This window comes from Sturnus vulgaris, chromosome 5 (genome assembly GCF_052056855.1).
Source record: "Sturnus vulgaris isolate bStuVul1 chromosome 5, bStuVul1.hap1, whole genome shotgun sequence".
Classification (NCBI taxonomy): Eukaryota; Metazoa; Chordata; class Aves; order Passeriformes; family Sturnidae; genus Sturnus; species Sturnus vulgaris.
The window spans coordinates 11,898,104-11,911,402 of record NC_142247.1 but is presented as its reverse complement, the minus strand read 5'-3'; the positions used below and the strand labels follow the sequence as shown (position 1 = coordinate 11,911,402).

The window sequence follows — 13,299 nt, the reverse complement described above, 5'->3', positions numbered from 1 at the left end:
GGATACAGCACAGTTAAATAATCCAGGAGCGGGTTGCCTGTTGAGTGAAATAATTATTACCTAAAGGGTCTGTGCTTCAAGAGAAGTCAAGTCTTAACAGCCATGTCAGTTTTAAGCATGGGCATTTTTGGTAATAGCAGAAAAACTCCTGATGGGTTCCAGTTAATGAATCATTTGAGCATGTGTTTAACTCCTCTGCATATTTCAGACTGAGTTGCCCTGGGGTACTGAGTCTGGGCACTCTGGAGGTACCTCTCTGTAAAATTTCATCATTTTGCAACACTTATGCTGGGGTTTGTTTGCTGGATAAATACCATGTGCTTTTTGCTTTGCATCCTGTGTTGGGTAGTGTTCATTTTGTATAGATCCCTGATTCTAATTGGGAGCTTGTTGAGATCAATGTGTTCTGGGATGTTTCTGCTTGCCAGGGATAAGAGGGATGAATAGTAGAGAGAAATAATAGGAAGAGAGACGTAAAGGTGCATGAGGAGCCCTGAAATCTAAAGAAGGTAGGAAGAACATGGATCATCAGTCTGTTACATATTGAGACACAAGATCTCCATGGGAAGGTCTAATAAATACTTCAGTAATTTCAGCTGCCTGAGCCACTGTGTCTGCTTGCCCTTCGTAGCACTGTCTATGAAATAAAAACACAGCAACAGCTTCAAATGGAAAACAATGGAAAGAGAAAAGTATTAAAATTACAATTTGCTCACCAGGTTTTGTAGGCTAATAAGATTATTCCTGCAAAACCAGGCCAAACAAACATACAAAATCATAATAATTGAGAGACTGATTTTAACTAAATCTCAGTAGGGTCTTGCTGTGTGTGGGAATTTTTCCTTACTAGATTTCATTTTGTGAAGGTTTCTTAATGCAACTGGACTTTGCAAATCTTAGTCTCCACTGAAACTGTGCTGTCTTAAAAGTCAAGTCTTCTCTTTTGGCAAAATATAATAAATATAATGCATGACATTACATAACATAACAGTGGTATTTCTACATGAGAAGAGTTCCAGGTTAAAATTCAAGATAAGCTGTGCATAATAAAATATTTATAAATTATATATTTTATATGTATATAAATTTTATTAGATATTCTTTAATTATATATTATTTATATATAATGTATATAAATTTTATATTTATTTGTAAAATAAATGTAAAATATTTAGATCCTAAATTCTTTAGGAACATATAAAGATTGGGAGAAGACAAAATACCTTCTTTTTTATATGACATAATGGGGCACTGAAAGATTAGGGTCACAATGTCAAAAATTCTGAAGTCCTATTTAGACTGCAGGACAGAAGACTGGACTTTGAAAAATGCTTAACTGTATTGGCCCTGAGCTATTCCAAATATCTGGTCATAAGAATTGGAGCAGAACAGGTTGATGCTGTGCTCACTTGAAAACCTGTCACTAGTGGTGTCACTAGCAGTGGAAAATGGAGAAGCTGTTTTGAAAATCTGTTTCACTGCAGGAGATAAATGTGGATGCTGACATTTAACCCAGGGTCTAAGCAAAACATCTTTCTAGGGTTTTGTAAGTATTTTTTATAGACAGAGGCTAAAAGGGAAGGAAACAGAATGACTGAAAAGTCATCATTAGGATGGAGAGGAATAAGGGTAGCAGGATAGCAGGTGTAGGAAGAAAATGCCATGGACAGTACATTGATGGCAGTGAAAGATGCAGCCCATCAAAAGCCACGTCAAAATTATCTTGAGATGCTGGAAGCAGTAAAAAATGGGAATTATTTTTCCCACAGGTGATGCTGTTGAGCAGAAATTGGAAGGAAACTGTGAGGGTCAATAGATTGAGAAAATGGTCCTGCCCATCATCACAGGAAGCCATAAACCTCCCTACTGTGGGCCAGGAGTGACCAGCAATGACCAGCTTCACTGCCTCAACCCCATTAGCTGTATTTTTCAGATAAGGTAAGAAATCAGTTAATATCTGAATTGAATTGAGAAAATACTATTTTTAATCAAACTGAATGCAGCCTAAACGAAAAGCCTGAATATAAACTTCTAAAATCAGTGACTTTATACATCCCTTCCAGAAGCCACGTATGTCAAGTGTGCACCTGTTTTTTGGACTGATACAGTAGAAGTGTCTTAACAGAGAATGCTGAAGTAATTCTGTCTGTTCATTTTCTTTCTTGAAGCTGTTTGCTGCATTTCAGACAGGTTAAAATGGAGTGTTTTTCTGACTCTTGGGACTGACATTCAGCTTGCCTATTATGTCTTATTAAAGGCTCTGTCAGGTTTGAAAATCAGAAATGTTCAAATAAAAACAGTGTCTGGAGAGAGAGGCACAATATGCTTTCTTTTTCCAGCCTGTTAATAAGTGAGGAGTGGGAGGTAAAGCAGGGTTCACTACAGGACTGGGGGCTACTTTAGTCCTTTCTTTAACTGAAAAGAGGAAAAAAATGTTTATTTGTTAGAGAACAGCCTGTGTTTGTATGCACTCAAAATACTGATTGATTTGCTGATGTTAATGACAGACACTGCATGCATTTAATGTCCTTGGACGAGAATTTGCAGTAATTCTGTTTCCCTTTGTGGAGATAATTAAGGCACACAACAGCTGTCTGGCAAACATTAGCGCTCTACTACCTGGTCCCAGGGGAGCAGAGGCAAGGCAGGAGTGATTTGACCAAGTGATTGGCAGGACTGGGGTGAGAATCAGCCCTTAACCAAGCCCTGCAGCCGAGGGTGAACACATAGCATTGTACTGACAACATCTACAGTTGCTACACAAATAATGGAATTGTTTAGGTTGGAAAAGACCTCTAGGATTATCGAGTTCAACCATCAAATGCAGAGGAGAAAGTAGTTTTGTGTGTAGAGACAAAAGATACAGCTGTGCCAAATCTACAAATACATAGTGAGAGGAATCCTCATCATGACACTGCTCATTCTGTCTAAAGGAGGAAGAATCTCTCGTAAATTTCTTTTTAATAGTAAGTCAAGGTAAGCTCTGCCCCAACTGAGCAAGATTTAGACATGTATCTTTTCTTCTCAAATAAAAACTCTATATTAATTAAAGGGGACACCTTTTAATTAATTTCTCAAAATATGGCGTATATTGCATTATTTCACAGAATTATTTAGCTTAGAAGCACAAGCTTTCCTAAGCCTCATGGTTTGTGCAGTATTCTCCTTATCTATAAATAAACAATATATGACCTTTGTACTCTAGAAGCCTAGTAAAGACCCTGGCAGGACATCACAGAACCTCTTAATATAACTTCCAGCTATTTGTGGGAGTCTGCCTCTGTGTCACTGAGAAACAGAGTTGGAGGTGACAGTTCAGATTTTGCCTCCTCCTTCCGGAAGCCATTTCAGTCATGCAGCCAGTTATGTATCTTACTGTGCATTTATAGCTTAAGGAGTCATTTCCACTTGGAAATAGTCCTGGGCACAGCGAAGATGGACATAGAGTGCAGGCAAAGGTACAGCTCTGTTACTGCTTTAAGGTACTGAGATTAAATGTATGTTTACCAGGTTTCTGTTTCAGTGAAAATTGCAATAATAAATGTGATTATGTACAGTTCAGTAAAGATGCAATTTAGAATGTTAAAATATTTATGTGAGCTCTCAAATGCCACCCTAAGTAGGTGTTATATTAAAATTGCATATTAAAACAAAATACAGATTTCCCTTCCCTACTTAATGTCAGTTACTTCATTTCAATTACCGAAAATATTTTGCAGTGGTTTTTAGTTTCCTGTTTTTCTCTGCTTACATAAATAAACTTACAAGTTTAATGAATTTGTGCTTATATCCTTCAATATTTAAACTTCTATCTGCTTTGATAATTAAAACTAAGAGCAAAATAAAACTTAGAAGTGTAGAATACATGGTGTTTCCACATGGCCAGAACATTTTCAGATATACATAAATGTCGCACTGTTCTGGTGTGTCATATAAATATTTGAAGCAAATACGTGTTCAACTATAGGAAGGCTTTCTTAGGTCTTTTTTTTGGGTGTCAGACCTCCAGTAAGCTGTTTAACATGAGGGCTCCTCCAGTAATACTTGCTGAAACAGTATTTGTTGGAGTGCATGTGGCAAAGCAGCCACTTGATTCCAGGTGTCTGAAAAATGCAGCAACATTCCAGGTGAAAGCAGTGTATTCCACTAGCAAAGGTAATGATCTTTTTGTTAAATGAAATTCTGTGTATTTTAGACAGAAGTTGTGATTTTTAAGGTTATACTTGCATTACTGGTATGTATTAGTTCATATATTGTTTAGTTTACATATTTCACCTACATCCTTGTAGCCAGGTGCAGAGCTGTTTGTGTCTAGTAAGTGTCTATTCTGAGGATATTTTTATCAATGATTACACAGAGGAAACTGAAATTAAAGACTTCCCCATAGACTTTGTAGATCATCCACTCTTTTGTTATTGAAACTACAAATGGAAAATGAGCTGCCATTGAAAGGGAAACTCAGATGTGTTTTATGGATTCTTTGTTTTTCTTGCTTCCTTGTGATTGCATAAACACTGCTTTAGGGAGAGTGAGAGAAAATCCTAAGGGCAGCTGTCAGAACCAGAAGAGAGATTTGGTTTAGTTGCTGGTCTCCATGCAAGTGGACTTCTCTTTCCATCCTTCCCTGCTGCTGGATCTAAAAATGGATTTTGGAGAACCAGAGCTTGTGGCCTCAGTTATGTGGGTATATGTTACAAGAATTAGTAGTGCCAGTGGAACTCAGACTTGATAAATGCTACTATTATTTTATGATTAGGTATTAAATGTTACCTCTATTACCCTCTCAGGACAATACACTGCACTTCGGGGAAGAAGCACATAACACGACTTGAAGAAAATGAGAACGTGTTTAAACAGAATGTCTCCTGGATAGTCAAGGGAGAGATTAAACTGGAATTCAGATGAAGTATTTTGTAGGTACATACACTAGTGAGGAATTACTGAAATGGGAGAGCCAAAGCAGGGAGTGCTTAGCTTGCCCTTTTTTCCCCCAATAAAATCTGGGAAGTAAAATTTCAAATGTCTTCTGAACATTGAACACCATTTTGGTTTGCTTTTAGTTTATGGAAAAATAAGGAATTATTAAAAAAATAATCAAAATAATTCCAAGGGTTCTTTCAGCAATGTAAAACTGGTTGACTTATGATAAGAAAAAGTGCTGTGAAATAGTGATAAATAAACAAAACCAGAAAGGTTGTTTTATGTGTTTGTTCCCCACTAACTTTTTACTGTACTGATAGTCTCAGTGATTATTTATAATTGTATGAAAACTGTGTCTGCCTGCATGAATATGAGAAGACACGCTTGGTTTAGTTGTGCATATGAAGAAAAGGAACTGCATAAAATATTTTTCATTCCTCTTGTTAATTCTTGATTGAAATCCATTGAGCACTGTTATTCTTTTGCTGGTAATACACAGACAAAAGAGCAGACTGTCACCAAAGGCAATTCCTTAATTCATATTTCAGAGGATAAAAACTAAGAACATGTTATTTATTTCATGGATATGTATGTGCATAGTTAAATGTGTATCAGTTATAATGGGCCAAGGAAAGTGGAAAGGAATCCTTAGTGCACAGATGGAATGGGAAAGAGAGAACCAGAACAGAGCAGGCTTTGAGATTTGAGGCAAAGGCAGGCATTTCATGTGCAAAGGATCAGGCTCCTATTGGATTCCCAGTACTGGGAGCATAAAACTTTAATTTCCTTATAGAAGCAGAGCAGCTTGAAGTGATAGGTTTGACAGTGGAAGCTGAATATTGTTTTTCTTTTAAATTTATTATTTATAATTTAGGAGGTTGTTATAATTTATTGTATTTTATTTTACCTTGTCTTTAAAACTACTAGCTATTATTTAAAATAATAGAATAAGGTTTGGAATACGGATTCACACAAATACATATATATCCATTGTAGAAGAAAAATCTGTGAAGTAAAGAAAATAGATTTAGATGAATTCAATTTGACATTGTGTGTGTAAGAAGACCTGGGAGCCTAATTTGTACTGATGACAATAAAAATAATTTTGGTGAGAGAAGTGTTATGACCCACCTCTGAAGGTGGGATAACTGAGGTTCTTGTTAATAGATCCCTTGGGGTGGATTAGAGTGAAATAACACTGTGTTTCTAGAGAGACAGAGAGATAGACAACAAGTTTATTTTATAACCATTTGATTGCAATGGAAAGGAGGTATGTAGCTGTTTTGGTTAGTATCTACAGAAAAACAGCAATATAAAAGTATAAAGATATCACTTAAGAAAACATATAAGGAAAAGAAAGAAAGAAGAAAGGATAAGAGTTGACAGTGGAGAGGAAAGATATCACCACCCATGGATCCAGTGACAAAAGTTGATTATTGCAATTTCATTGGTTGGGATAATGGTCTCAGTCTTGATCCATGAAACACAAAGTGCAGTGGCTTCAATGTTCAGGTGGGAATGCCCAGGTGCCTCCCCTGGGGGCATGGGAAGTGTGACACTGTCTGATACAACCCTGTGGTCATGAACAGTTCTCTGGTGAAGGCCTTAAAATAAGTCTGGGGGCATTTCAGGGTCTTTGATGGTTTATGACACCCTCTAAGACATGAGCCTGCCTCTTAGGTCAGTGCAGCTGAGCTGGTTATGCCCCACCATGAGAAGGATGAAAACTGAGGCCTCCTGTGAACATCTTCCTCAGGGTCAGGTGGAATTTTACACCTGAGCCACTTGCTTGTGTGAGGGAGTTCATTGCCATGATCAAAAGCACTATTCCACCTCACAGGGTCTGCTTCTTATAGGCTCTTCCCTTATCTCTTCAAAATCAGCCTTTTGCTAAACAAAGGTGGTGGGTGCTCACCCCCTCTGCCCCTGGGCAGTGCTTCTGCAGACCAGAGGTTTCTGCAGCACACACCCAAAAGCTCTCACCTGCTCTGGCTGGGGTGCTCAGCAAAGCACCTGCTGCTTTGGCAAATGGCCCATCGTTTGAGTCATTAACCCTTAGCATTTCAGTCTCTCAGATGAATGAATGTCTCCGAAGCAATTCCTAGAAAATGTGTTCAGCAAGATTAAATACTACTTCTCCCTTAAAGATTAAATCACAATAAAGCACCCTGTGGAGAGTTTTACTCTTCATAGCCAGACCATGAGTGTTATCACAACTGTCACAGCCCAGGCAAGGATTCTCCTCATTTCCCTGTGCATGGAGCAAGCCTGCTTAGGCACACAGACATCCTGGGGTGTGATTCTTCCATTCATCTGTGCCCTCTCTGTACAGTGCTTTGAGGAGTAACAAGGATTGTGCCTGTTCAGTGTCTGCGGTCACAGGTGCTCACTGAAAGCTGCACCATGAATTTTACCTGAGAGCCTTTCCTCCTGGTTTGCTCCCTTTCACTTGGAGGATAGAATCAGGTGAATTTCGAATGGTTTTAATGTATTTTAAGCTGTGTCAGAACATATTTTTTCTGGTGTTTTGGTGACTACTTGCCCTAGCTTGCCCTAAGACTATTTGTTAATCCACTTTATGTCATTAGAAATTCAGGAATATAATTTCTTGTTAGCCACACAGGTGTAGGGCAGAGTTTTCCTCCAGTGAGCAGCAGGGTGATTAAAAGAAGGCTCTAGGGAGCATGGCAGACAAGACAAATGGGCTTATCCTCAGCTGTCCTCCTGGGTTGGTAGATGGTGTCAGGGAGCAGAATGGCCCCCTGTTATCTAGGAGGAAGCAGTCAGAGAACTGCTGAGCAGCTTTGATATTCATAAATCTATGGGACCTGATGGGATCCATCCCAGGGTGATGAGCTTGTGAAGCCACTATCCATCATTTACCAACAGTCTTGGCTCACTGGTGAGGTTCCAGATGACTGGAAGCTGGCCACTGTGACTCCCAAAAAGGGTGGGAAGGAGGATCCTGGTAATTTTAGGCCAGTTAGCCTGACCTTAGTACCCGGTAAAGTTATGGAACAGTTTATACTGAGTGTCATCACACAGCACTTACAGGATGCCCGGGGTATCACACTCAGCCAGCACGGGTTTAAGACCTACCATGGAGGGGTAGGTCTTGTTTGACCAACCTGGTCTCCTTTTATGACCAGGTGACCTGCCTGGTGGATGCAGGAAAGGCTGTGGATGTTGTCTGTTTGGACTTCAGCAAGGCCTTTGACACTGTCTGCCACAGCACACTCCTGGAAAAGCTGGCAGCCCACAGCTTGGACAGGAGCACTCTGTGCTGGGTTAGGAACTGGCTGGATGGCTGGGCCCAGAGAGTGCTGGTGAATGGTGCTGCACTCAGCTGGGCATCAGTCACCAGTGGTGTCCCTCAGGGGTCTGTGCTTTGGCCAGTTCTGTTCAATATTTTTATTGATGACATGGATGAGGATATTGAGTTTTTCATTAGTAAATTTACAGACACACTAAGCTGGGAGCATGTGTTGATCTATTGGAATGTAGGAGGGCTCTGCAGAGAGACCTGGAATAGTTGGATGGATGGGCAGAGTCCAGTGGGATAAAGTTTAATAAGTCCAAGTGCCAAGTCCTGCATTTTGGCCACAATAACCCCCTGCAACATTACCGGCTGGGGACAGTGTTGCTGGACAGTGCCCAGGCAGAAAGGGACCTGGGGGTGCTGGTCAACAGCCGACTGAACACGAGCCAGCTGTGTGCCCTGGTGGCCAAGAAGGCCAATGGCCCCTGGCCTGTATCAGGAATAGTGTGGCCAGCAGGAGCAGGGAGGTCATTCTTCCCCTGTCCTCAGCACTGGTGAGGCCACACCTTGAGTGCTGTGTCCTGTTCTGTCCCCTCAGTTTAGGAAGGGCCTTGAGACACTTGAGCATATCCAGAGGAGAGCAACAAGGCTGGAGAGGGGCTTGGAACAGAAACCCTGTGAGGAACAGCTGGGGTTGTTTAGCCTGGAGAAAAGGAGACTCAGGAGTGACCTTATCACTCTACAACTCCCTGAAAGGTGGCTGTAGCCAGATGTGGGTCGGTCTCTTTCTCCAAGCAGCAGCAGACAGAATGAGAGGACACAGTCTTAAGCTATGCACCAAAGGAAATATAGGTTGGATATTAGGAAGAAGTTTTGTACTGAAAGAGTCATCAAGTACTGGAATTGTCTGCCTGGGGAGGTGGTGAAGTCACCATCCTTGGATTGTTTAAAAAGCTGGATGTGGCACTCAGTGCCATGGTTCAGTTGAGGTGATTTGAAGGTCTCTTCCAACCCCGTGATTCTATGGCTCCGTGATTCTGTGACAAGAAAATTTATATTTTGTTGCCATAGTGTTGCAGAATCATAGAATCCTTTAGGTTGGAAGAGACCTCTCATATAAAGTCCAACCATTAATTAAACAGTGTCAAGGCAACCACTAAAACATGTTCCCATCTACACACCTTTTAAATTCCTCCAGGGATGGTGACTCCACCACTACCCCAAGCAGCACGTTCCAATGTTTGACAGTCCTTTCCACTGAGACATTTTTCCTGTTATCCAACCTAAACCTCCACTGGCACAACTTGATGCCGTTTCTTCTTGTCCTGTTGCTTGTTACTTGAAAGAAGAGACTGGCCTCTACCTGCCTACTAGCAAGCCCCATAAAAACACCTTTAATCCTTAAAGAATAATGAGCTTCAGCTTGGGCAAGGTAAAAGAACATGTGAATAATGTAGCAGCTGCTGCAGGCTGACTATAAGTTAAAAAGCTGGTACTTGCTTACAAAAATGGAGGCCCATCTCTTTTTGGAATCAGTATATTGTGAAGTTTTAGAAGCAGTAGAGCACAATTCAGATTCCATTAAGGCTGTGCTTTCCTTCTGGGTTAAAAGACATTTTTTCAGTGACAATTTTCAGGTTGGGTACTTGTGATGCAAGACCTGACGATGACAGAAAAGACCATGATTATAATATGTCCTTCTTAATAAGAGCTGTCATGGTTTCTTGAAGGTAAAACTACCTTCTTAGCACCTTCCTAGCAGAGGAAGATGGTGTGTTTTTTTGTTTCTAGGACGCTTGCAGTAATTACAGATATAGCAAACATTGCATCCAAAATGGGATTTTACAGCTAAATGATGTCACCTTGAATGCTCTGAAAAACTCTGGTACAACCTTCAAACAGACCTGAGAGGTGATTTGGGATTGTTCCCACATAACAAAGCATAGTGCAACAGGTAGATTATTTTTTTCCCCACCAGTTAGTCTATTGCCTTCAATGCAAAAGAATTTTTTTGCATCACATAATTTGTTGGACCTTATGGCAGCTGAGAATACAGTCAGTGTTGAAAGCCCCAAGGTGTAAGTTACACAACTGTTGCAGAGCCCACCAGAGTACTGTATACTCTATCTCTGACACTGCCATGCAGTGACAGAGATTTGTTATTCCAATATCAGCCCGTATGGACTCTGTTTCATTTTGGTAAAAATAGTGATCAGATTATTAATGTATAAAATCAAGGCCATGGAGATAAATGAAATGGGTACTTTGGGTTGCTTCATTGCATTCTGACAAGGTTCAGCTACAACAAGCTAAAGATTTTTGCTTGTAATAGCATATTGCAGTCAGTATGAAGGTGCATGAACCATGCTGTTTGTAAATACAAGTCTTGCATTCTTTCATAAGTTTTTTAAATGGACACAGTGAAAATCTTGAGAATCATAAACAGAAAATTTTCCAGTTTTTTAAGCAATGATGATTTTTTGAACAGCACACTACCAAAAACTCCCAATTTACTCTTGGACATCAGCTGAACAGTAAGTGTTACCAGTTAGAAGATTTCATAGATGAGACCTTATTTTAAAATTGCCTTCACTTAGGTCCATCGTGTGTGGAATCATTTGGTACTGGCTTCTGATGAGCAGGATGTTGTCTTTAACAGCTCACTGGGATTTTCAAATGCATCAATACCGAGGTTTGACAAGTGCTTGTGTTCCTTGAGGCATGGAGAATAAAAGTAATTCTGAACAAAATTCTGTTCTTTATTTCAGTTTCAATGATAACATGCAAATCAGAATCTGTTAACCACTGGCTGTTCCAGATATGACATCAAAGCCAAAAAAGGGAGACTTGATGTAGTATGACTCAAAACCAGAAGTATTTTGGTAAGTCACATAACATGCATTAAGAAGTTGAGGAAATTATCATTTGTGATAACAGAAATTTTTTCTCTGAAAAAGTACATTTTCAAGAAACATTGCTAAAAAGCACAATAGACTGTTCACATTTCGGAAAGTCTTTCTTCCTTCAAAGACCTAGAAGACCAAACCCTCACACAAGGTAGGCTTAGAACATCCTGCCACAGCCAAAGCTTGTGGAAAACTCCACAATGCCTCAGCGTGGCATACTGGTTTTGGTCAAGTATAATGCAGTGCTCTTCCTATCTATGCAACTTCCACCTTCTTTCAGAGTTATTAATTCACCTGTTTCAGTTAGAACATTTTTCTTGGTAAGCCTGCATTACCTCAGCACATCAAGAGGAATATTCTCATGTTCAAACAACATTGAAGAATATTATCTGCTTGAGAAGTTTTGCATTGCTTTCCAAAATATGTATTGACCAAAGCAGAATTTAAATAAAATAAGTCCCCCAAAAATATATATATTACTCCTGTGTATTCACTATGTAAATACAGTTTATGAGGTTTTAATCTCTTTCTTGAACCCTTGAAAGCTTGGTTTTTAAGATGGTAACCTTATGGCTGCAATACTATTAGTTCTTAAATGTACTGATGCTATCAGTCTACATGCATGGTTCTTTTATACCTAGAGGACTCCTTAGTGATGCTAATACAGCTAACAATATTGCTTGACTTTATTAAAGCCTACTAATGTGTTTACTTGGGGTTGAGAAGTCACACATTTTCCCTTCCCACCAGTAGCAGTCAGCTCTGATATGTATTTTTGCTTTCTTACATTAACACACATGTGTTACAGAGTATCTGTGCAGGTGATTAAAAAAAAAAAAAGGCTGCATAGCTCTTTGGTGTCACTTGAAAGTAAATACAGATGTGTACCCTACTCATGTGAGGCTCCATATGAACACATAGATATCGCCTAAAGGTAAATTTCATATGCATCTAAAAGACAATTTCTGGAGAGAAAATTATCTTACATTGTCATGGACTCCTGTCCCATTTTTATTAATGGCCCAGATTTGAGAAACAACTGAAACAGAAGGTGTATCCTTACTGTGATACCTGGGTGTGAGACAGGACACGCCCTTCTTTGAAGGAGTAACTTGCATAAATTCTTATTTTTCCACTCATAAAACTCTTGTATATACCTCCCCATCCCCATTTTTCTCCCCAGAGTTTCTCATCTTCCATTCAAGAACTGCTGCTCTGTATCCCATTTTGGCCCAAGTAATAAGTAGATAGTAATGACATTCCCTTAACCATTGTATCTCGCTGCTGACATCTGCATAAGGAACAGATGTTGTCCAGTGCTGCACCACTGTCAAGGCATGGAAGAGTCTTCCTTCACTTTCTGTCCTTCCTGATGTTGTTCCAGTGAAACTGTTCCAATTCTAGCTGACATTACATGTCCTCTGGACTGGAATGCACATGCTGTTTCCTGCATGTATGTGTTTGATCTGTTTAATTAGAGCCATGGAAGACATCTTCTGCACCTCAAAATAATATTTCTTGGCACTACACCTGGGGAAACAGGCATCCACTGTAATCTGGGATATGACAAGAATATCAGAGGCCAGCTGAAGGAGGGATTCCCAAAGTCTTGGTGTATTTCTCATGGTACTTGCATGAGAAAAAAGAATCTGCAAATCCTCCAAATGCGTTTGTCTTCTGCAAGTGCAGAGCCTGGGACAGAATTGGAAACAGCTGTAACCCCTGCCTCGAAGAGGTACAGTGCAGATCCATTTCTATAGGGAAGCTATCCCAGCAAAGTTAATTGGGCAACTCCTGATCTAAGGTATTAGTGTTTTATTATCATGATTTTCTTCTGACAACCACACAGGAGCATTTTCATTAGAAGTGCATCAAAAAAGGTCATAGTTACTTAAATGAATAACATTGGTATTTTGCAAATGAGCAATTAAGTTATGAAAGAAGCCTCTTTTCATATAGCTGCTGGTTTTGATCCTTCTCTGCATTATTTAAGACCTAAGGCTCCAGAGTTAATTCCTAGTGCCAGATATAGAGTGTAGTTCTGCTGTGGTAAAGTGTTGTGTGACCTTCTGGACCAGGGAGAGGGCAGACTTCAGTCTGACAACAGTAGGTCCTGCTCTTCCCTAGGGTGGAATTCCTTCCTTGTCTTTGCAGCCTCTCTGTCTGCTCACTCCCGTCCTTTCCTGCACCATCCCTTTGGCACTGGTTTCTTCT

The 13,299-nt window shown here is 39.9% G+C and overlaps 1 long non-coding RNA gene across 20 annotated transcripts in view; it reads left to right on the top strand.

The window, feature by feature from the left end:
* LOC106855620 (uncharacterized) overlaps window positions 1–13,299 on the top strand; it is a 143,649-nt gene that overhangs the window by 66,578 nt on the left and 63,772 nt on the right. For 16 of the 20 annotated variants that reach the window (XR_015803752.1, XR_015803749.1, XR_015803751.1 and 13 more), the window contains 2 exons: window positions 1,770–1,938; window positions 10,948–11,061. This is a non-coding gene — a long non-coding RNA (uncharacterized LOC106855620). The remainder of the gene's footprint in view (window positions 1–1,769; window positions 1,939–10,947; window positions 11,062–13,299) is intronic. The other 4 variants (XR_015803742.1, XR_015803741.1, XR_015803743.1 and 1 more) reach the window with 2 other exon arrangements.